The 22,920-nt window shown below is 39.7% G+C and overlaps 1 long non-coding RNA gene across 2 annotated transcripts; it reads left to right on the top strand.

The window, feature by feature from the left end:
• The first annotated feature begins 518 nt into the window (after nt 1–518).
• On the top strand, nt 519–20,048 carry LOC117870917. Of its 2 annotated transcripts, XR_004644072.1 has the most exons (4): nt 519–624; nt 6,747–6,768; nt 18,835–18,933; nt 19,665–20,048. It is a non-coding gene; the product is annotated as an uncharacterized LOC117870917 (long non-coding RNA). The 2 variants fall into 2 exon arrangements; XR_004644071.1 differs by lacking the exon at nt 19,665–20,048 and having other exon boundaries at nt 18,835–19,451.
• The last annotated feature ends 2,872 nt before the right edge of the window (nt 20,049–22,920 follow it).

Raw genomic sequence — 22,920 nt, 5'->3', positions numbered from 1 at the left:
ACTGCAACCACACTTATTGATTATGTTATGGGTAAAAGAGATACTTAAGTGGTGCACGGGGCCTTGTGTAGGCCTTCACTGAGGTAAATTGAGCTTAGTCTCTTGCTCTCATGCCAAGCGAAAGTCTCACTTCTTTCTTTTACAAATAAAAATGGTATAGTCTTAGACAGAATGAATCAGCTGGAAACTACCTACATTCCCACTATGTTATATCTCTGACGGCAAAACAAGCCTGTTGAGGAGCTGAACAGACAATAAACATGTCTTGTTTGATGCCTGCAGCCACTGCTTAATGTTGGTGCAGACTTAAACAGGGTCTGGGTTACATCTGACACATGCCTCCAGACACCATATGCTACCGGCACAGACATCACGTTTAAAAGAGAAAGAGCACCTACATAGGGTCTGCTTCATGTCCACATGCTTTCAACTTCTCTATTGTGCCTGTGTCCTTGCAATTTCTTCCCTTAACCTGTAGGTAGAGCTAGTGGGCAGATACACAGGCACACACACACCCACACTGAATCAAAGTGCTAGAAAATTCCTTTTCTCAGGCACTTCTGAGGCTGAAGGAAGACACAACAGTTGAGCTGCACCCTTCATTTCCTACTTTGTTCAAAAAAGGTTAGTGACCCATAAAATGTTATTTAACAGCATGGGGCTAAGTCAGACTCATGTAGATTGCTGTAGTATTGAGGGTCAGTGAAAGAGGAAATGAGATAGCCGCATGTTAATGTACAGTCTGAGTTTGTGAAAGGAAAACTGAACTATTCTGCTGAGGCAGCAATATCAGCTGCTTCATGGTCTCTCTCCCTTTTTCCTCCCAGCTAATGCAAGGGGCAGAGCTGGGGGAGGGGGGCACTATTTCTCTCCTGCTTCTTGGGGGGAAGGTGGGACTCCTACATTTGGCTGAATTAATTGCCCTCAAAGATGTAAGACAGCTTCCCTTCTCCTATTAAAATTCATTTTTAAACAAAACCTATTATTTTATTTTATTTATCCTTAAACTTTTGGCCCACAGTTGGACTCTAATTAACTCTCACCTTGTTTAGTTTTTGAGAATTTCTTTTTTGCATTTGTTATGGATGTTAACCCCCATTCCTCTTTACAGCCCTTCTGGGGCACATGCCAGTTTTGTTTTGCTCTCTTACCCAGCAGATGTTTTATACTCTCTTTTGCCTTTCGGTAATGTCACCATCACCATCAACTTCTAAATATATAGGTCCACCAGGGACACAGTTCAAACTGTCAGCAGCACATATTAGCATTGGGCCCAATCCAGCAGCTTTTTCTAATTCAGGCCCTGATTGTACAATAAGATCTGCATGGGCAGACTGTGACAGAGCCTCACTGACTTTTCTGGGGCTCTGCATGGATGTAAGGGTCTGCCCATGGAGCTCCAACTGCAGAATCGGGGTCTTCAGTGGAAAAACTTAATTCCTCCAAGAGCTACAGGGTTCTGCAAATTAACAGCATGCACATTACATACCATATGGTATGTGGTGCCTTTATTATAGATTCTGTCACTTCCACTGTCCTTGTCTGCAAGGCACACTAGCACATCATAACACCTTGAAAACTGATCAGTTTCAGGAAAGGAAACATATTAGCTAGCAAAGGACTGGTGGGGAGTGTGTCACATCTTATGAGATTGAGATGCTCTTGTTCCTTGTGGTCATTTCATGTTTTAAATGTGAGGTGGAGATAAAGGTTTGGGATCATCATTTAAATTGAAGTGTTTCTAATAAGGATTACATTTAGATTCCATTACATTATTTTTGTATACATCCTAAATAGAAAATGGTTGTTACAAACATATTAATTGAGGTTTAATTATGTAATAGATGCTTACCTGATATGACTGCTAAGCCTCGTTAAAACTGTTTGACATATTTTGAAAGTGTGGAATTTCATAGCAAATCACCAAAACATATAAGATGAAGCTTTATGTGAGAGTAAAAATAAGAGTTTATAAAGTACCATAAGCTACAAGTTAAACAGACATTTAAGCAAACTAAGACAATTCCACAAAACCTTTAATATAATAATTAATTTTCACATCAGTCCTTCCTTTTATTGATCTCTATATAGTCAAATCTACATACATTAACTACAGCAATTACAGCACATGCATCGTGAGTAATTATTAGCATTTGTCAATTAAATAATAATTTGTCATAAAACCATTCCTTAGGTTCAACAACTCTGCAATAAAATATGTGTGTATTGCATAGACATTAAACATCATTAAAAAACTTCTGAACAATCATGTTCTGTAAACGGAACACTGAACATGTTAAAGAAGTTTATAATATAATAGCTCAAAACACAAGGGTACTCTCCTTAGTACAGATAAAGGAGGTATTTATTTCATAATAACACTTTTATCCAATATTAACTAGTTTCATCTTCAGAGTGCTTTGCAAACATTTATGAGTTGTAACTCTACCCGGTTCATAGGTGGCTGAGAAGTGCTAGCCTTATTTTGCAGATGGGGAAACTGAGGCAAATTGTACAATGCTCACTTTATATTTATTTTTGTTTACAAATATTTCACAGTAAAAAACAAAAGAAATAGTATTTTTCAATTCACCTAATACAAGTACTGTGGTGCAATCTCTTTATCATTAAAATTGAACTTACAAACGTAGAATTATGTACAAAAAATAACTGCATACAAAAACATAACAATGTCAAACATTAGAGCCTACAAGTCCACTTATTCCTACTTCAGCCAATTGCTTAGACAAATACGTTTGGTTACAATTTGCAGGCGATAACGCTGCCCACTTCTTGTTCACAATGTCACCTGAAAGTGAGAACAGGCATTCACATGGCACTGTTGTAGCCGGCGTCGCAAGATATTTACATGCCAGAGGAACTAAAGATTCATATGTCCCTTCATGCTTCAACCACCAAACCACCATTCCAGAGGACATGCATCCAAGCTGATGGAGGGTTCTGCTCAATAACGATCCAAAGCAGAGCCGACCGACGCATATTAATTTTCATCATCTGAGTCAGATACCACCAGCAAAAGGTTGATTTTCTTTTTTGATGGTTCGGGTTCTGTAGTTTCCACATCAGAGTGTTGCTCTTTTAAGACTTCAGAAAGTATGTGCCATGCCTCGTCCTGCTCAGATTTTGGAAGGAACTTCATATTCTTAAACCTTGAATCGAGTGCCGTAACTATCTTTAGAAATCTCACATTGGTACCTTCTTTGTGTTTTGTCAAATCTGCAGTGAAAGTGTTCTTAAAACAAACAACATGTGCTAGGTCATCATCCAAGACTGCTATAACATGAAATATATGGCAAAATGCAGGTAAAACAGAGCAGGAGACAAATAATTCTCCCCCAAGGAGTTCAGTCACAAATTTAATTAACACTTTTTTTTTAATGAGTATCATCAGCATGGAAGCATGTCCTCTGGAATAGTGTGAGAAACATGAAGGGGCAGCCGAATGTTTAGCATATCTAGCACATAAATACCTTGCAACGCCAGCTACAAAAGTGCCATGTGAACACCTTTTCTCATTTTCAGGTGACACTGTAAATAAGAAGTAGGCAGCACCATCTCCCAAAAATATAAACAAACTTGTTTGCCTTAGCGACTGGCTGACCAAGAAGTAGGACTGTGTGGACTTTAGGCTCTAAAGTTTTACATTGTTTTGTTTTTGAGTGCAGTTATGTAACAAAAAAATCTACATTTGTAAGTTACACTTTCATGTTAAAGAGATTGCTCTATGGTACTTGTATGAGGTGAATTGCAAAATACTATTTCTTTTGTTTATCATTTTTACAGTGCAAATATTTGTATTAAAATAATGTAAAGTGAGCACTGTACACTAAATTCTGTGCCAAAAATATCTAATAAATTTCAATTGGCATTCTATTGTTTAATGGTGCGATTAATCACGATTAATTTTTTGAGTTAATTGTGTGAGTTAACTGTGATTAATTGACAGCCCTAATAAATTGTATAATCAGTTGCTTGACTGCTCTTTGGTTCATTATGAAATATATTCAAGAGACCAAATAACCAATATCAGTCAGGTTTATTTCTCAAAGTCAATAACAATATAGTATAGGAAGAAAGTATACAACACCAGTTTCTGGGAAGCTGTTTCATGCAGTGTTGTTAAATTCACCTTCCAAAGTAGCTGTGCTCTCAGGGTTCAGGGGCTGGAGCAGGAGCAGATCTAGGCTGGGGGCTGGAGCATGGCTAGAGACAGCAGAAGCAGGGATGGGAGCATGTGGTGCTGAGGACTAGGAATGCATTGTTCAGCCAGTCCAGTGGTGCAGTTAATCAGACAGCTTCTATAAGGGCCAGCTGTGGTCATTAAGTTGCCAGGAGACTGGTTGTGGTGCAGACTAGGCCCCTAACAGTTTCTAGTTTTTATTTTTGGTAGCACGGTGTGCCCCTTATTTCTTTGTTCTGAACACATGCATTCCAGGTACCAAGGATTGTGAAGGCACCTCCTAGGTTTGCACCAGGGTAGAAACACAAATACTGGTCTGTGAGAGTAGCTCCTTACCTGGGTGAGAGTAGCTTCTTACCCCTATATCCTGATCCTGACATTTCCTATCTACTTAAGTAAAAGCTTACGTCAATTAATGCAAGGTCTTATGGGATACTTTACATGGGGAGAGGTGTTATGGGATACTTGACATTGTGGGGAGAATATAATTGTTCAGAGAACATAACTTCACAACACTGATATTAATGCTATACCAAACATATATGTATTGGCTAAAACGGCCAATCCAGGCACAGTGTAAATTTATGGCAATGGAGAACTAATTGTGTCCCTTAGCTGTTCATTTTCACACATTTTAATATCTGGCTTTTCTAAAAAGTGTAAACAATAAGTAATTCTGCTTAATTGGGCTGCGTTGAATGCATTCAACTATAACATTTTGTTTTTTAAAGATTCTTTTGTTGTTTCTGAATAATAACAAATCACTGTCTCACTGTGCTGTTATGACATTTGATTAATGTTTGGGAAGTGCTTTGAGACCTTTATATGAAAGGCACTAAAAAACTACAAAGTCTTATTATTATCCTTTTTCTGAATTCCCCCAATTTACAGGTGGCGCATAACATTTTAGGGAAAGGTTGTCAGTGTAATCCCATAGACTCCTTTAAAGAAAGTATTTCAGACATTTATTGTTAATTTCCATTTTATGTTTTTAGATTTTTCCTGGGGTCTCGTCTCTTTCATTTGGCTGAGTAATTGCAAGACAGAATGATATGTTAGATATGATGAAAATGGGGCTGCAACTGAGACTGTTACTTTTAATCTTGACACCTTGCTGATAGACTGCATTTACGGTATGGACTTTAAAGTGAGTGAAACAAGAAAGATAAAATGAGAGGGGAAAAATATAGACTATGCCAGGGATCGGCAACCTTTGGCCCGGGGCCCATCAGGGAAATCCACTGGTGGTCCGGGATTGTTTGTTTACCTGCAGCGTCCGCAGGTTCGGCCGATTGCAGCTCCCACTGGCTGCGGTTCGCTGTTCCAGGCAAATGAGGGCTGCAGGAAGTGGCTGCCAGCACATCCCTCGGCCCGCGCTATTTCCTGCAGCCCACATTGGCCTGGAACGGTGAACCGCAGCTAGTGGGAGCTGCAATAGGCCGAACCTGCAGACACTGCAGGTAAACAAACCATCCTGACCCACCAGCGGATTTCCTTGATGGGCTGGGTGCCAAAGGCTGCCGGTCCCTGGAATATGCCAGCCAACTCTCAGAGGTTTAGTACATGCACATGGTTTTACTAAGGAATTCCCAAGTGTACAAGAAGATCTTAATTTCTTAATTCCTTCTAGTTTGTGTGCTTTACCTCTTCTAGTGCAGGCATGCAGCGAGACGAGTCATTTATGTGGAAGAATCCACATTAAATTTATAAAAGTCAATACATGGCCAAGACAGAAGAGAAGTGTGGTAGTAGTAAATGAATGTAATCTTTCTGTATGTGTGAGTGTTTGTGTATGTGCACACACATGTGTGTGCATATAGATATACACAAAACATACAACATGAAAGATAGTTTCATCTGTATATATTTCTAAGGGAACAGCTCCTAGCAAAGGTTCTTTGTATAGTATAGAATCTTTGTATTTGGAAAGTTCTTCAGTTGCCCTTCTCACTTCTCAGTGCTTCAGATGAAAAGATATCAGGACTTTTGCAGCTATTTAAAAGTGCAAATAGCATACCAAATCTTTGTGATGTCCATGTCATGGTACTGAATAGCATGCAACAATGGGAGAGAAACTCTCAGAATCAGTCCTGCAACACTCCATTGTCCTGAATCCAAACAAACAAGCAGCCATGGTTATAAAAGAAAAGCATAACATATCCCTTCCTCATGCTTTATGCCTCTTACATTTTAAGACTAGCAGACAGCAGTACAGCAACAGAGATTTAATACACAAAATGTCTCTATTGGTTAAAGCAAATCACAGGATTGGTGCAACCCAAAGTGACAGAAACCTTTACAGTCAAACAGTAGTTAGAGAAGGGAAAGACCAAAGAGAAAGTAACTTGTTTTCCTCTGTGCTCCATAGTGTTGCATAGCTTAACAAAGGGACACAATACGGTAAAAAAATAAAAGATTTAGGGGGAAAATATCTTTACATATGTTTAAAAACAACATCTTAAATTATAATGAAAAGTAAGCACATTTCCAACACTTGCATTTACTGTTCACTATTTTTGCTGATTGTGTTTTGTTTCTCTTTCAGTTTACACAATGAAAACACACAAGTAAGGTTTAATTTTATTTTTGTTATATTATTGCCCTTTTCCCTCCTCCCTTTGTCTACTCTTTAAATTTGTCCTGCAGAACCTAATTTTCATTAAGAAAAAATTGTTTCTAGCACATATGGTTCTGTATGTAAAGGAGGACAGTGTTGTTTTCTTGTGTCCGCCGACTGTTTGGAATGGTAGTTCTAAAAATTGTGAATTGCCACATTTCCCCCAGTTCACTGTCAACTCGGAGACACCAGGCTGACAATTTTAGAGTGACTGGGAGTTTTGCCCGTTACCTCAATGGGACCAGATTTTCACCCTTAATGTCAACTTTGGACAGGTCACAGAACACAGGACAGCATTTTGGGTATAATCTAGGATGTTAATTTACCATATAATCTCTTGTGTAGGTGTTCTTAAGTCTTCTCTATATAGGAAAGTTTTCCAAGCTACCCCAGTATAGCTATACAGGTATAATTATACTGTTATAACCATCTGGGGGGCATGGATTCATGTCACACTCCCCCTTCGTATCTGGCCTGGGCTGGGGAAGCTAATGATCCAACTGGTGGACCAAAGTCGGTGATGAATCCTGGTCACATGCCGCCGGAGGCTTGTTGTGCATACACTAAGAAGAAGACCCCATGTGGGCATTCTTATGCAATTTAGCTTATCTCATTTCAGCCGCTGCTGAAGCAGTTCCAGCCGGTACTAGGACCCATGCAGCATTCCCCCTGCCATTGTGAGCTTTGGAAAGAAACTGCAGGGAAGAGCCAGCCAGGGACTAAAGCCTACAGAGCAGAAGCAGTTGAAGCAAGTGTCACAGTTCAGGGCAACTGCAGTAAGGCACCCATGTTAGGCTTCCAGATTCTCAACCATCACATCTCTCTTCCTCCTGATCAGAGTATTTCCAGACTGTACAGTTCTATGCCTTCAGTATGTTATTCTCCAGCAAGCCAGACTGCCTAGATAGGCCTGCGTCTGCACTTTGCTTACTCTTCAGAAGCTATGAACAGTGTAACTGCCACAGTCATAAGTTACCACACAGTTCTTTCTAAGCGGGTCCTTTTATTCTTAAGGTGACAGCATTAAAGAAAGCACATACTAAAAATAATAAAAGAACTTACACTCATGCTACTAAGCTTTCCAGAGAAAAGGGAACAGACCTTCAAACTGCAACAAGGAATTTTCTGTGGTTACAAGTTCATAACTACTCTGGCTCAGAACAAGGATACCCATGAATTTGTGAGTCCCTTTTTTTTTCCAGTCTGTGCCTCTTATCCTGTTCTCATGTGATCGGCACACAAAAGCTTCCTGAGGCTTACATTAGTCAGGTCTCCTCCTCAGAGACATTACATACAGTTCCACAAAAATACCTATCCATTTGCACTTTTAATACAATGAATTTTTTAACTTCATTGTGGTTTGTCCAGGTGTGACATTGCACTCTATATGATTTTATAAAAATATGCTTCATGCAAAAGATCTCTTGTAAGGTATCATTACAAAGCTTATAATCTAGGGTTACCATCCATCCGGGTTTCCCTGGACATGTCCAGCTTTTTCAGCTTTAAATGGCCATCCGGGGGGGATTTCTAATAAAGTAGAAATGTCTGGGATTTCCCCCTTCCCCTCATGCAGAGTGCGGCACGGCTGATTGGATGGCTGCGCCTGATTGAAAGCCGCTCGCAGCCACTGGGGCCTCTAGCAGCCAGAGTCTCCCCCACTCCCTCCTCCCCTGCAGAGCAGTGCCACAGTGTTTGGCTGCACGTGGAGCTCACAGCTCTCCCTCAGCCTGGTGGGGTGGGGGGGCAGGCAAGGGACAGGGAACAGGGGGGGTTAGATTGGTCAGGGGTCCTGGGGGGGGCTGTAGGGAGAAGGGGGTGTAGAGAGCAGTTGGGGCAGTCAGGGGACAGGGAGCAGGGAGACTTAGATAGGGGGTGGGGTCCGGGGGGCAGTTGGGGGGTGTCCTCAGGAGAGGGCAGTCAGGGGACAGGTAGGGGGTAGGGGGATTCTGAGGGGGGCGGGAAGTGGGAGGGGATGGGGCTGGGGTGGGGCTAGGGCAGCACCCTATGTCCTCTTTTTTGATTGTTGAAATATGGTAACCCTATTATAATCTACTGAGTGTGGTCATCCTATTTGTATAAATGTATCACTCTTGTATCTGAAAATAGAAATATAAAATATAACTCTGAGGGCCTATTGTAATTATGCAAAGTGTGGGCCATTAATGGTGGTTTGGAATCTTGATGGCTCCTGTTAACCAGGACAATTGTCTGTAGATGGCTCTGTTTTACTTGTGAGTCTTCCTCTATATGTGTGTGCTGGCAAGTGGGTAATGAAGTCTTACAGTGACATGTAATCATGTCACCTGAACTGGAATCCATCTTTAACCTGCTGCTTTTCCATTGAGAAGGAGAACCCAGAGGGACAAAGGATTCCTGCCTTATGCAAAAGATATATAAGTGGGTGGAACAGAGAAAAAGTGGCAGCCATCATGAGAAATCCCCTAGCTACCACCTGAGCTGGAACAAGGACTGTATCAGGGGAAAGGATTGTGCCCAGACTTAGGAGGCGTCCAGTCTGTGAAAGAAATGTATTGAAACATCCCTGAGGGTGAGATTTTATCTGTATTAAATTTTATTACTGTATTAGACTTAGATTAGCATGTTTTGTTTTATTTTACTTGGTAATTCACTTTGTTCTGTCTGCTATTACTTAGAACCACTTAAACCCTACTTTCTGTATTTAATAAAATCACTTTTTACTTATTAATTAACCCAGAGTATGTATTAATACTGGGCTGGGGGAAGGGGGGTGCAAACAGCTCTGCATATCTCTCTATCAGTGTTATAGAGGGCAAACAATTTATGAGTTTACCCCGCATAAGCTTTATACAGGGTAAAACGGATTTATTTGGGATTTAGACCCCATTGGGAGTTGTGCGTCTGAGTGTTAAAGACAGGAACTTCTGTAAGATGCTTTCAGTTAAGCCTGCAGCTTTGGGGCATGTTGTTCAGACCCTGGGTCTGTGTTGGAGCAGCCTGGTGTGTCTGGCTCAGCAAGACAGGTGCTGGAGTCCCAAGCTGGCAGGGAAAGCAGGGGCAGAAGTCTTGGCACATCAGTTGGCAGTTCCCAAGGGGGTTTCTGTGATCCAACCCGTCACACCAGGACATTGCAGGAAACTGCCGTATCTGTCACAGTAGGGACCAAGGGACGCTGAGGATATCATCAGATTGTTTTCTGCCATTTTACCTCTGAATACTATATGCCCTGTGCACCCTCATACTGACTGTCTCCTTGGTTAAACCCCTAAGGCCTCCATCTCACAGACCTATCTTTACATATCCCCTTTGAAAGAATTTACATAAGAAAACAAAAGAAAAAAAGGCTGCAGAATTAACATGATGTTTTCAGCCATCACTTCGATCCTTCTGCTTGTATGTTATATCTTTCCCCCTTACCCTTTATTTGTCTTGTCTAGTCTGTAAACTCCTTAGGCCAATGATTGGTTTTTATTCTGTTTGTCCAACAATGCCTAATACTATGGGGCCCTGTTTCCACTTGAGGCATTATGATAATAAGTGTTGATGATAATAAACAAGCCCTTTAACTATTTCACTGCTGTTTATTTTAGCAAATATACTTCCGCTTACCTCGGAACTGCTGTCCACTTATTCCCAGATGTAAAATCCTAGAAACTCCAGCTCTCACCTCCCCAGAGGCCAAGCTTCAACTTCCTCCTGACAACTTTACAAGTTATATGCTCTCAGTGCAAAGATATGTGATATATGAAAATGCAGGGGCGGGGTAAATTAAATTGAATTTCACATCAAGGTAACAACATGGGGCTACGTACTGCTTTTATTGTTTTCATATTACATTTGTTAAAACTCTTTTTTTTTTTACTATTTAAATTGAGCTGCTGTAGAATTTCCAGTCTGCTGCATAAACATACTCGAGGTACCTTGCCAGAGACTATAGGGCAGGGGTCGGCAACCTCTGGCACGTTGCTTGTCAGGATAAGCACCCTGGCAAGCCAGGCCAGTTTGTTTACCTGCCACATTGGCAGGCTTGGATGATCGCTGCTCCCACTGGCCGCGGTTTGCCGTCTCAGGCCAATGGGAGCAGTGGGAAGCGGCGCGGGCTGAGGGATGTGCTGGCCATGGCTTCCTGCAGCCCCCATTGGCCTGGAGTGGCAAACAGCAGCCAGTGGGAACTGCGATCAGCTGAACCTGTGGACGTGGCAGGTAAACAAACTGGCCTGGCCTGCCAGGGGGCTTATCCTGTCCGTGCCGCATGCCGAAGGTTTTTGATCCCTGTACTAGAATAATAATGCAATGATTAGGTTGCATATACCATGGGGAAATGCCCATTAGTTAAAGTGTGTGTGTGGGGGGGGGGGCAGCAAAACCAATAACCTGATACCTTAAAAGCCAATAATACCAAAAAGGACTGAAAACATCTCAATGTAAAGTCACTGAGTTAGTCTGTACAAACAAAAAAAATAATAATACTAATAATATCACTGTAGGGAATCCCTGCCTGAATTAAATGACACAATGTGTTGATGTATATTTCTTTGTTATGGTGATATATCTATATTCCTGTTACAAGTAGCAGTGATCTGTAAATTCATGTAGTGTAACTACCCCCCTATACATTCTTAAAAAAAACCCCGCAAAACATGAAAACATTTGTTTTGATAATATCTTATTTTACATAGCCTACATGATGAGTCAAATTTGACCTGACAGTGTCCTTGCAAGACACTTTTGAAATACTGAAATATAGATTATTGTGTTTCTTTTAGGAAGGGAAAAATATAATTTTAATGTTTCATTTTTGTTTTAATCTTAATCTCTTGATAGAGGAATTGTGAACTCTCTACCTTATTAACAGACCACTGCACAGAGATTCAAAGCATATTAATTCTTGGCACCATCATTTTGTCTCTAAGGAACATCAGGACACCTTCTCTCCTGTAATTAAACTGGATCTGTTTATCCTAGATGATGCCATCTTTTGACTGACAGTCCTCTGATGATGTATTGGTATAATGCATCATCAAAGTAAGGTTCTGTAGTGATGCATTACTGAAAGGATCTAGGAGCAGAATCAGTTTATTCCTGACATAAAAGGCAGGGGATAATGTTTATCCCCAGGGGCATATAGCAGTGCTGATCCTGTAGGTCATTTAGCACTGCTGTCATCAGAACATTGAACATGTCAAAGAAGTTTATAATATAATTGCTCAAAAAATAGAAGGGCACTCCCTTACTACAGGTAGAGGGGGTATTCAATGATCTACCACAAATGGGCCAGGCAATTCAAACTACTCTATACAATGAATACTCAGAAAATCTACATTAAAATATATGGGGCCATTTATTATATTGAGAATAGAAGAGAGGGTCTTCAGAACTTTGCTAAGAACAAAGTGCTTTGGGGGAAGTAAGGAGAACAAGCCCATCCTCAGAACCAAACTGAGCCCAAATTTTCTTCTGGGTTTGATAATATCCCCTTTTCTGGCTCTTGTTTTTAACTCTCCAATAGGTCTCAGAGCCCTTTCTCCTTCCACTATAGCCCTCCAACAACTCACTGTGTTTACCTTTCTTTTGTCTTTTATGAAATAACAATATTAATTCCTAGTGATGCACTCCATACAATATAAAGTACAAATTAAGGCCTCCATTCAGGAAAGCATCCCTATTCAAGATAACACTTAAGCACAATTAACTTTAAGCATGTGCTTAAGCCAATGACATTTAAGAAGACAATGCTTTAATGCTTTTCTGAATCAGGTCCAAAGGCTAATCCCTGCCTTAAGAGTTTACAGCTTGAAATAACATTAGAATCTAGATTTTAAGACCTTTGTATCACTTTCAAACAAAACCTTACTTAAATTAGTTTTTTGGCCTGAAATACCAAAATATGAATGTTAAAATGCTTTTTAAATTGTAAAACTATAAACTATCATATCAGATTATTAAAGATGCTAAAGCAGCTTTCTCAAGAATAGCTCCTATATCTGGTCCAAATTCAAATACAGATTTTTATAATCTACTTGAATGCTATCTGTGTTTTCCATCAGATACTTTTCCTTCCTTTCCTTTTGTAGAAAGTTTGGTGTGTATTCTCTTTCTACAGTTGTGCCACATTTCCATCCCAGAAGTGAATGTTTTCACTGGAGTACAGAGACCTTTGTATACACTGGGCTATATTTAACTTTGTCATAAGTAAGCACATTCCTGTTTATTGGAATGGTGTTGGGTCCACTTACTCCAGCAGTGACTTTGATCCAATATCTATAAACCATGTTGGGATCCTGGAGTCTCAGTAAAGTTGTTGTATAAATATTCCTTGGTAAGAGATGGAGAGTTAAGATGGCTCAGAGTACATATCAGTGATTTAGGGGGAAATACAGCACCTGGATTATCATTTATTATTTGTATTGTGGTAGCCCCTAGAAGCCTCAGTTGTGAGAATTGTCCCCCAAACAAGTATTATAAATCCAGGAAATTCAGAGTTCAGGTTAAACATATGTAACCCTTCTGCCAGGTGGAGCCAGCAGCAACCAGGGCCAGATGCAATAGCTAAGGGTTCCTTTCCAACAACACAACACAGAACTGGCTCAAGCCCCCACCCAGTAACATGGGAAAATTACACTCCACCCCTGGGCACCTCTGAGAGGCAATACTTCCCCACTCGCAAGTACAGAGTCCGAGTGTAGAAAAGAAACTTTTAATGAAAGGAGGGAAGTCACCTGACATTAATTAGGTAAAATGCCACAAGTGGGATTCATAATCATAAAACTGTGAGCAGGACATCCACCCCAGAGTGCGTGAGGTAGTGCCTTCCGCCTCATGTTCTTGAATTCCACAACCAAAAGTTCCTTTTCTGTGCCACTGTCTGTTCCATCACCATACCCCACTCACAGTGGTTGTCCTTGGTCAGAGAGGAGCCAGGGTTCAGAGGTGCATCTGTGAGTTCACCTCCCACCCAGGGAAGAAGGGACCTTGCTTGCTTCTCCATCAGAGCACTTGCTTTGGCTGGTCGCCCCGCCAGCCACTCCTCTTCTCCGCTAGCCACCCCTCCAGCTGCTGCTTCTCTCTGCTGCCCATCCCGCCAGCCGTGGTTCCTCGTTGCCTTGCCAGCCGCTCGCTCTGCTCACCGCCTTGTCAGCCACTTGTTCAACAGCCGACTGTCAGTCACCTTCTGTTGCCACCTGCCTCTCTGCTGTGACCTCTGCACATCAGTCTCCTAGTAATTTTCAGCTCATTGCAGGCTGGGCAGAAACATTGCCCTATCTCAAGTGATTTCACCTCTCAGTGATTTTTAGCAGGCTGGGCAGAAACATAGTCCCACCACAACTGATTTCAGCTCTGATTGAGCATTTAAAATAACAAAGAGGCTCCTAATGAAGCCTGTTTAGCTCTTTCTTTGAACAGTGGGGAGAAACAGGTTAAACCAGCCTGGGGAGGACCTCCTGGCTGGCACACCTGTCCCCATCCCTCTTACTTTCACAGAGCTCTGGCATTTGAGACCCTGGCTTAATGAGGTCCTTTCAGCTGAGGGTGACCCCCTTATCTGGGACAGGTTAAGCACAGTTCTGCTCCCCTTTAGTCATACAATAATGATAACAATGGTTACAACATATCACTACCCCTAGATTCAGTACTAAAGTGATTTGTAACCCAACACCAGCCAAAGTTGATTACATTGAGCAACACACTGCTCTATCTGCTGGATATCTAAGCAGAGCAGGACCAAACATGTGACATGAACACACCTAACGTCTCCCCTCTTCCCAGCTAGCTGTCAGGGAAGAATTCATTCAGATCCTGCTTACACATAAGATAAATTCAAACGTGTTATAGTTTGGAATGCACAGTTAAGGAACCCAAATCACCTTAACTCTGCCCTGTAGAGAGACTATTCAATAACTGTATGACTAGGATTTGTGTATTTTAGTGTTTGTGGTTCCAGTTTAGATAAAGCTAATTTTTAAAGAGGCATTAGATTTTATTTCTTTTTTGCCCCTCTTTCCTGGTTTCATTACAGGGCAAAGTTAGGTTTATTTGTGTGACAGATATAGCAACTTCCTGGAAAAAAAATTACTAAATTAAGTTCATCCTTATTTAATTAATTTTCAGGAGTTCATTGTATTAAGCATGCAAATGTTTATGTATTATTGTGGGATTGTATGTAACATCTCTGGGGAGGAGACATAGTTAATGTAAACCCTGGGAAGTATTATGAGATACCAAGGACTCTTTGAAACAATGTGCTTGACAAACAAAGTTATGAGAAATTCCTAGGAAATACTTGGGAGGAGGGGAAGGCAACTTCTCATCTCTGGACCCAATCTTTTTAAGCAACACTCTGAGAGGAAACCCATTGTCTATTGATCACCTGTAACATGAGGACAAGATCAGAGGCCCAATCTAGATAAAAAGAGTGATTCACAGTTTCATGTTTGTGGTTGTTTTGAGCTGAGGCTGCAATGAATTTTTGACCACAGAAAAAGCCCAAACCTTAGTTGGGTTTGAAGGACTGATCATTTGCCAGAGATGGGGTGTAAGGTTAATAACATGTGTGCAGGTTCTTTTATTGTTTTTAATGCTTTATCTGTAATGTTTTTACCTTAAGAATAAATATGCTTTCTAAGGGCTTGTCTACATTACCTGCTGGATCGACGGGCAGCGATCAATCCAATGGGGGTCGATTTATCGCATCTAGTCTAGACGTGATAAATCGATTGCCGAACGCTCTCCCGTCGATTCTGGTACTCCACCACAGCGAGAGGCGCAGGCGGAGTCGACAGAAGAGCGTCAGCTGTCGACTTACTGCAGTGAAGACAACATGGTAAGTATCTCTAAGTATGTTGACTTTGGTTACATTATTCACGTAGCTGAAGGTGTGTAACTTAGATCAATCCCCCCCGCCATCCCAGTGGCGACCCGGCCTTAGAAAACACTGGGTGGTGACTTAACTGTGGGCAGTTACTTTGTTTACAGCATCTGAGGAAGGAAGGCAAAGCATGCCTGCTGAGGCGATCTATATTGCTGGAGATTTTAGAGTATAGGAAGGGAACTGTACAGATTGGATTACTCCAGTCAAGAGGGAAAGGACACATCTCTGTCCAAGAGGGGTGACGACTGGGCAACTAGAAGAGTAAAAGGTCCTTTGTTGGACCACGAGAGGGAAGTACAGGTGCAGTTGCCTTGAAATGTGACAGTTAAAGTGCCAAACTGTGCATTTCTATAACTTAACATGTAAAGATTTCTTCCTTCTGGCATTATTCAGCAGCCTATGCTGGAGGAGAAACTTACATTTATGAAGACTAATGATAAAAATATACCATTAATCTCTCTCTTTCTCTCTGTATATATCTATATCTGTCTATCGGTCTATCTATCTATCTACATTCCAATGTAACCTATGCACAATATTTCAATTAGTTTTAACCATAAAGGAATTATTCTGTTATTAAAATAAAGCAAGACAAACCAATGATGTGAAACCAGATATTACATGTCTTAAAGGACTTTTAAAAAATAATAATATTGAGTCAGTCATTAATTAACCAACTTACCTGTAAATTCCCAGAAAAAAACCCTTTTGTACTCAAATGATAAAAGCTGTAATTTTGGCCAGCACATACGGTGTCTTTCAGAAGTAAGGAACTGTTTGAAGCCCACCACTGATGGTGAAACTCAATTCAATCTTAAAATTCTAAAAGCTTAAAGAAAGAGACATTAAGAAGGGGGAAAACCTGCAAAAACAGATTCTGACCATAATAACAGAATTTTTCTGAGTATACTACTTTAAGTTTCTCCTGTAAATTATATCTTTATAGTTTACAGGAAAATTACAAGTATATATAGTCTTCAAGCAAATAGGGCCTTTCAATGCACTATATGTTTGCAAAAGCAATTCCTCACTGAGGGAAAACTCATTACTGCCAAACAATCCCATTTAAAGATCTCTGAGGAGGTAAGCTATCCACAAACAACACCTAGGTAATAGCTAGCTATTTATCTGTTATACTGGAAACATGCTCCCCTCTCCCACCCCAATGCACTTTCTAGTTGAGCTTCATAGTTAGGTTAATTAGGAGTAGACATGCTGCAAATTAAAATCTGACATCTAAAGCTGTTTTGAACTTTCAAATTCCCATGGACCAAGTAAGTTTGTTTATACAAACTCTCATGCTTTTCATTATTCTAACGTCCTTTCGAAAAGGTTAAGATTTTCCAGTTGGAAATACAGTATGCATGTAAAATGGTTTCATTATTTTATGTTATAATAGTATATTGCATATAATAGAACTTGATCATTTTCCTGTATTTTAATTGTGCTGATTTTAAGTTGTTCTTAGTTCATTGCAATTAGTTTCTCCTATTCTGTGACCTTTAAGTTGAACCTAGATAAGGGTTTTATGTTATGAATAAATATATGGGGGAAAAAAACTCATGTCAGGCTTTTTAAAAAAAAATGGAATTAAAATTAAGCAGTTTTAAGAGAAACAAGATACATCACTACCATTTTAATAGGTCAAATGTCTCAATTGTTTAATCAATAAAATTGCTTCCTTCACATATCTAGAAGGTTTTTTCCTTGGTGTATCAAAAATAGAGCGAATCAAAGCCCAGGAACACCTTAACTAATACTATCCGTAATTTTAGGTCCTGAGCCGTTACACTCCTACTCACATGCGTTGTCCCATTGAATTTAGCATGGATTATCCATGTGACTATCAGATTAGGTAGGATTACTCACGTGAATAAGGGTTTGCAGTTTCAAAACCATGGACTTTTAGCCTTATTACTATACATTTGACAGGAAAAAAAGCAGCAGTATACTTGAAGTGTAATAAAAACAGTAAGAAAAAAGTAAAACCTCCTCTAATAGGTTATGATTTGCTAAGAGACCCAGACAAGTTCAGAAATGATAGACTTTGAATGTATCTTCTGCAACTGATCTATTGGAAGATAAAAATGCTTTAATTAACCTAAGTGGTCATTTTTATAGATGTAACTAAAGATTATTATTAGTTATCACGTACGGATATATAAGCATTTACATATCACCTTGATTCTTGATTCCCAGTGCTTTTAAAAATGAGGGAACACCCATTTTTATAGTGAGCTCTCATCTAATTTTATATGATAATTAGATCCCATGTCATAGAGGCCTCAGTTATACCAAAACAGACTGCTAAATCATTATTTTATTTGTGCACCACAGTGTAATTGTGCATGAAAGATACTCTTCTTTCTTTAGATTTACACACAAACACACACAAATAAACACACACAATGAAAAAGGATGTTTATCCATATGCTGTAGACAGCCTTGACATAACTCAGGGGTCGGCAACCTCTGGCACGCAGATCGCGTTGGCAGGTTCGGCCGATCGCGGCTCCCACTGGCTGCGGTTCACCGTCCCACGCCAATGGGGGCTGCAGGAAGCTGCGCGTGCGAGGGATGTGCTAACTGCGGCTTCCCATCGCCCCCATTGGCTTGGGGCAGCGAACCGCGGCCAGTGGGAACCGTGATCAGCTGAACCTGCTGACACGGCCGGTAAACAAACTGGCCCGGCCCGCCAAGGTGCTTACCCTGACGAGCCGTGTGTCAGAAGTTGCTGACCCCTGACATAACTTAAAGTCAAAATCAATACCTACATATAAATAAAATGCACCAAGACCATTCAATAAAACTGATTACCAGCAAACCAGGCATCTATGTAAATTAACCCCCCTCTCTCATAACAATTCTCCATCCTTACACCCTGTAATTTTCTTCTACTTAAAAAATAAGTAAGAGCTTATGAAAATTATGATGGTCTGTTAAATAAACTGAAAAGAATTAAGCAGGCACACACATAGGTAACAGCAAAATGAAATCTACCAGAAAATGTATTATTTACAAGTTTAATGGATTAAAAGAAGAACCTTGTAATCCTTGCCTAAGTCAATTGACAGAAGATTCATATGGTTTTGATGTGGCATTCAGGATGAGCTATATGGTGAGCAACAATAAGAGCTTGCTTGATTTCTAAAGCTTATATTCCAGGAAACCCAGTGATCAGAATAGAGCTGGTTTCCACCAGATCTGCATAGACCACAGGAAAACTTATCATCTGTCTCTCTCTTCACGGGGTACCTCTTGCAAGTAAGATAAAGCTAATCAAAGCCTGGAGCAGTTGTGCCAGGACAGAGTGCATTAGGCATACAGAAGCCACTACTCTGAAAGCCACTACTCTGAAAGAAGCCACTAGGTGGCCTTGTCTATGTAAGCAGGAATGATTTGATATGCTCCTTTATATTTTAATTGAAATGGAATGCACAGATACTGCCTGCTGCAAAGAGAAAATTCACTCTAATGAATGAGTGAAAGCTTGTGTGGTCTTAAATGTTTGTCTAATATGTACAAATATTCCATAAAGGATTTTGGACATTTTTTTTCTGTTCTTGTCATTTAAAATGAAAGTGTTTCAGTATCAAAAATAAATTCCTGTATTTGTTCCCAAGGCTTAAACAATTCTCATGTACCTGCACTACAATATCCATTTTCCCAGTGGCTTGAATGACCATACAGTTCTACCTGATTTTCATACCTCAGATGTAAAAAACTGTATCAATGAACTTTGAGTTCTCATTGCAAGTGTGTTTCTATTGCAGATAAATAGATTTCAGATTTCTAAATAGTGACACACTAGGAACCTTTGAAAGGTCACAGCTGCTATACAGGATTGCTGCATTTGAATCACTACATCTGTTATGGAAACACATACCTAAATGTCCTTGACAATTATGATAATTTTTTACAAAGGTATACAGCCAACTTCAATTTAAACATGAATAAATATGGATCTTTCTGACATTAACTCTCCTTTTTAACAGATTTATTATATAATGACTAAAGAAAACATATCTATTCTTCCAGTCTGGATTTCTACTAAAAATACCTGTCTTCTGTCAACATGGATCACCACCATATTTTCTTTACCCTCAAAAAGGAAATATACAGTGTGGACCTCAGCAATTCTCCCAAAACCCTTCTTGTAAATCTTGAAGACGATCAGTAATGAATCTTCCAAGAGTACTAAAATTTTTTAAAATCATATTTTAAATACATATTTGTAATACTTGAAAACAGAAGTGACTATCTGAATCTCTGGGCCGTTGAGGATTTCATGTAATTTTACATGGCATATTGCATCAATCCATATTAATTGTAGGTCAGCCTCTGGGTCTGTTTAAATATTCATTAAAAAGAAATTTTTAGGGAGGCTCATGTCACTTCACATTACCTTCTACTCATTCTCAGATTCATGGTGTTTTATTGACTTTGGCATTGTCTGAAAGTGGTCAACATGGATTCACAAGATGGCCTCTGTCCTATCCCTATTACTATCACTAGATCTGAATGGTGTATTTGTAATGCAGGCAGAGAGAAAAAAATTCTTATTTTAGGCCTCCTTTTGTTAACACATGGCAGGATCTGTGTCTAAACCTGCTGATCCTGTTTGAAATGTGTGAGGGATCACTTATATGCAAGGTTCATCCAAGCACTGGCTTCTCACTTCTGTCTTGTCACCTGCCCTCCATTTCTCCATTTCACTGTATTTTCAACACATTTCCTGGAATTCTACACATTCTATACCGTGGAGTAAGAATCTGCACAAGTTGTTGTAGACTTTACCGTAACTTACATTGATTTGACTGACAGTTATTGTGGAGGTAGAATCTCATGGAGCATGAGCAATATCCCCCTGCTTGGCCTCCTCTCCATCCATGAAGCCCTGGTAGAGGAACTTCTGCAGAGCACAGAGATAAGGGGAACATGCTTCCACAGAATTTCTCCTCCAGATCTGACACTACCCAACCAGATTCATGTGTTTTATTCCCATTCTGTTATGGACGGGAGCATGGGGCTCATTTTTACTTAATTAAAACACTTATTTTCTTCAAAACATTTTTTTCCAGGGATGAGGTAACATTTGTTTTAAACCAGTCCAGTACCAGTGACAGGGACTTTCTGTCCACCTCAGCTCTAATCTAACCTTCTATTAAGATTGATTTCTTTTCCCTCATCTGCTTAGCTCCCACTGAAGCCAGTCATCCCAACAATGCCCATACATTCAAAACAAATAAAAATGATAGTACCGACACTGAAAATATAAATAAATATAATATATAATGTTTTAGGACTTATTTGTACGAGCTCTTTTGAGCTATTAATGATTTTCTTAACTATAACATGCTCTGGTCTGATTTGCTGCCCCCTCTTGTTCACTCCTTTTTACATAGGAGTTGTGGTTTGTTCATGTTCTGAAAGTAGCTTATGTATCTTTCTCAGGATGAGGCTAAATTTATTTCCATATTTTTGAATGGATATTAGTCCTTGTAGGCTCTTGATAATTCCTTAATGAACTGCCCAACTTTAAAGCTTTTTTTTCCCCCCTTTTTGTCTTCTGGCAAGGTAAGCAATACTTTGCAATCAGCTTAGCATTAAATATGATTGCTGCTGAAATAATTGATGTATATCAACATAATACATAAAACATTACAAAAGCCCAACAGCTATACTCTGCAGTTAGGAGATTAAAAATAAAAAATAAATGAAAAATAAGTTGGTTGACAAAATTGACCTAGTTATCCGACTAGTTTGCATCAGTGTATTTTTGACAGCTAAGACTGAAAAAAACAAAACAAAAAATCCCTATTCTTACTGATGAAAAATATGTTCAAGAAAGAGTTTGGAAAATGTTGTATCTTAAAAGTTTGATTTAGAAGCCTCTAAAATATGGTTTTATCACTCAAATAACTGCATCTAATCCAGTTGCACTACATAACATATTCAAAATATATCATGATAAAAACCTAAAGCTTATATGATAAATCTAGGTATGAACTAAACAGATCTGAAAAATAGTTCAGTTATGTACCAATTAAGAACCTAAAAGTAAATGTATGGAGTGGGAGGGGGGGAATTCTCTACCCATGTTGAGTAGTACTCTTCTTCACAAGTTGTCATATATCAAAATCAGTAATACAACTCACAGAGTAAGGTGCTGAGTGGAAGAAACAGGCCCATAACTATGCAACTAACAAATATAATGCAAGGTCCTCAGTTGGTATAAATCAGCATAGCTCTATTGACTTCCTGATTTATACCACCTGATGATCTGGACTATAAAATCCCTTTTGCTTCTGCTATAAGTAATGGAAATATATAGCAGAAGTATACCTAAATTAAGCACAGTTGTAACTTATGGTACAAAAGTAGTGCTACAAACTTCAGTTTTGAATCCTTAAATGCAGCTCTCTAGTGCTGCTGAGAGCATCTGGCATATCCTGCAGCAGCTTTAGAGAGGTGCATGTAAGAACTGGTGTTCTAGAGGAAAGTGTTCCAAGAAAATATACACACTTGCCAATATCAGTAGATGGGGCTACATATTTATCCTGAAACGAATGTATGACCATGTGATCAGCTCACCATCCTTAAGAATTCATAAGTATTAGGCACAGAATTCTCAGAAGTTTCTGTAGTTGGGATTCAGGGGCAATGTCCCATGGGATTTCAAACTGTGCAACATGTCACTGGCTCAGCCATGAATTAATGATTCTTTACTTTCCCAGTTCCTAAATGTTGCCCCTATGCAAACACCAAAGAGAAAAAGAAATGTATAATGAGCAGGCGGTTTGTTTGCACACACACATACACACAAACTGTGTGTGAGATCTCAGTCTGGAGGTGTGCAAAGCATTGTCCTCATTTAGAGCCCAGTCTTGTGAGGAACTGAACACCCTTAATTCTCACTGACTTTATTGGGAATGGAGAGGGTGTTCAACACATTGTAAGAATAGGCCTTCAGTACCACATTTCAAAAAGGTATTTAGGTGCCTATGAAAACGAAAAGGCACCTACTGGGATTTTCAAAATCTACTAGGTGTCTATCTCCTACTGATGTCAAAGGAAGGTAAGTACTTTGATACTCTTAAAAATACCACTACATGCCTACCTCCTTCATTAGGTATCTACATACCTTTAAAAATCTGTCCCTTAAGCCTCTGAATACGTGACTCTAAAGCATAGCTGGCTTTACTACTGTGACAAAGTTCCTCCTCTATCTTGGTGGGTCCTGCACTTATT

Source organism: Trachemys scripta, chromosome 1 (assembly GCF_013100865.1).
Source record: "Trachemys scripta elegans isolate TJP31775 chromosome 1, CAS_Tse_1.0, whole genome shotgun sequence".
NCBI classification, from domain to species: Eukaryota; Metazoa; Chordata; order Testudines; family Emydidae; genus Trachemys; species Trachemys scripta.
This window is presented reverse-complemented; position numbering and strand designations above follow the sequence as displayed.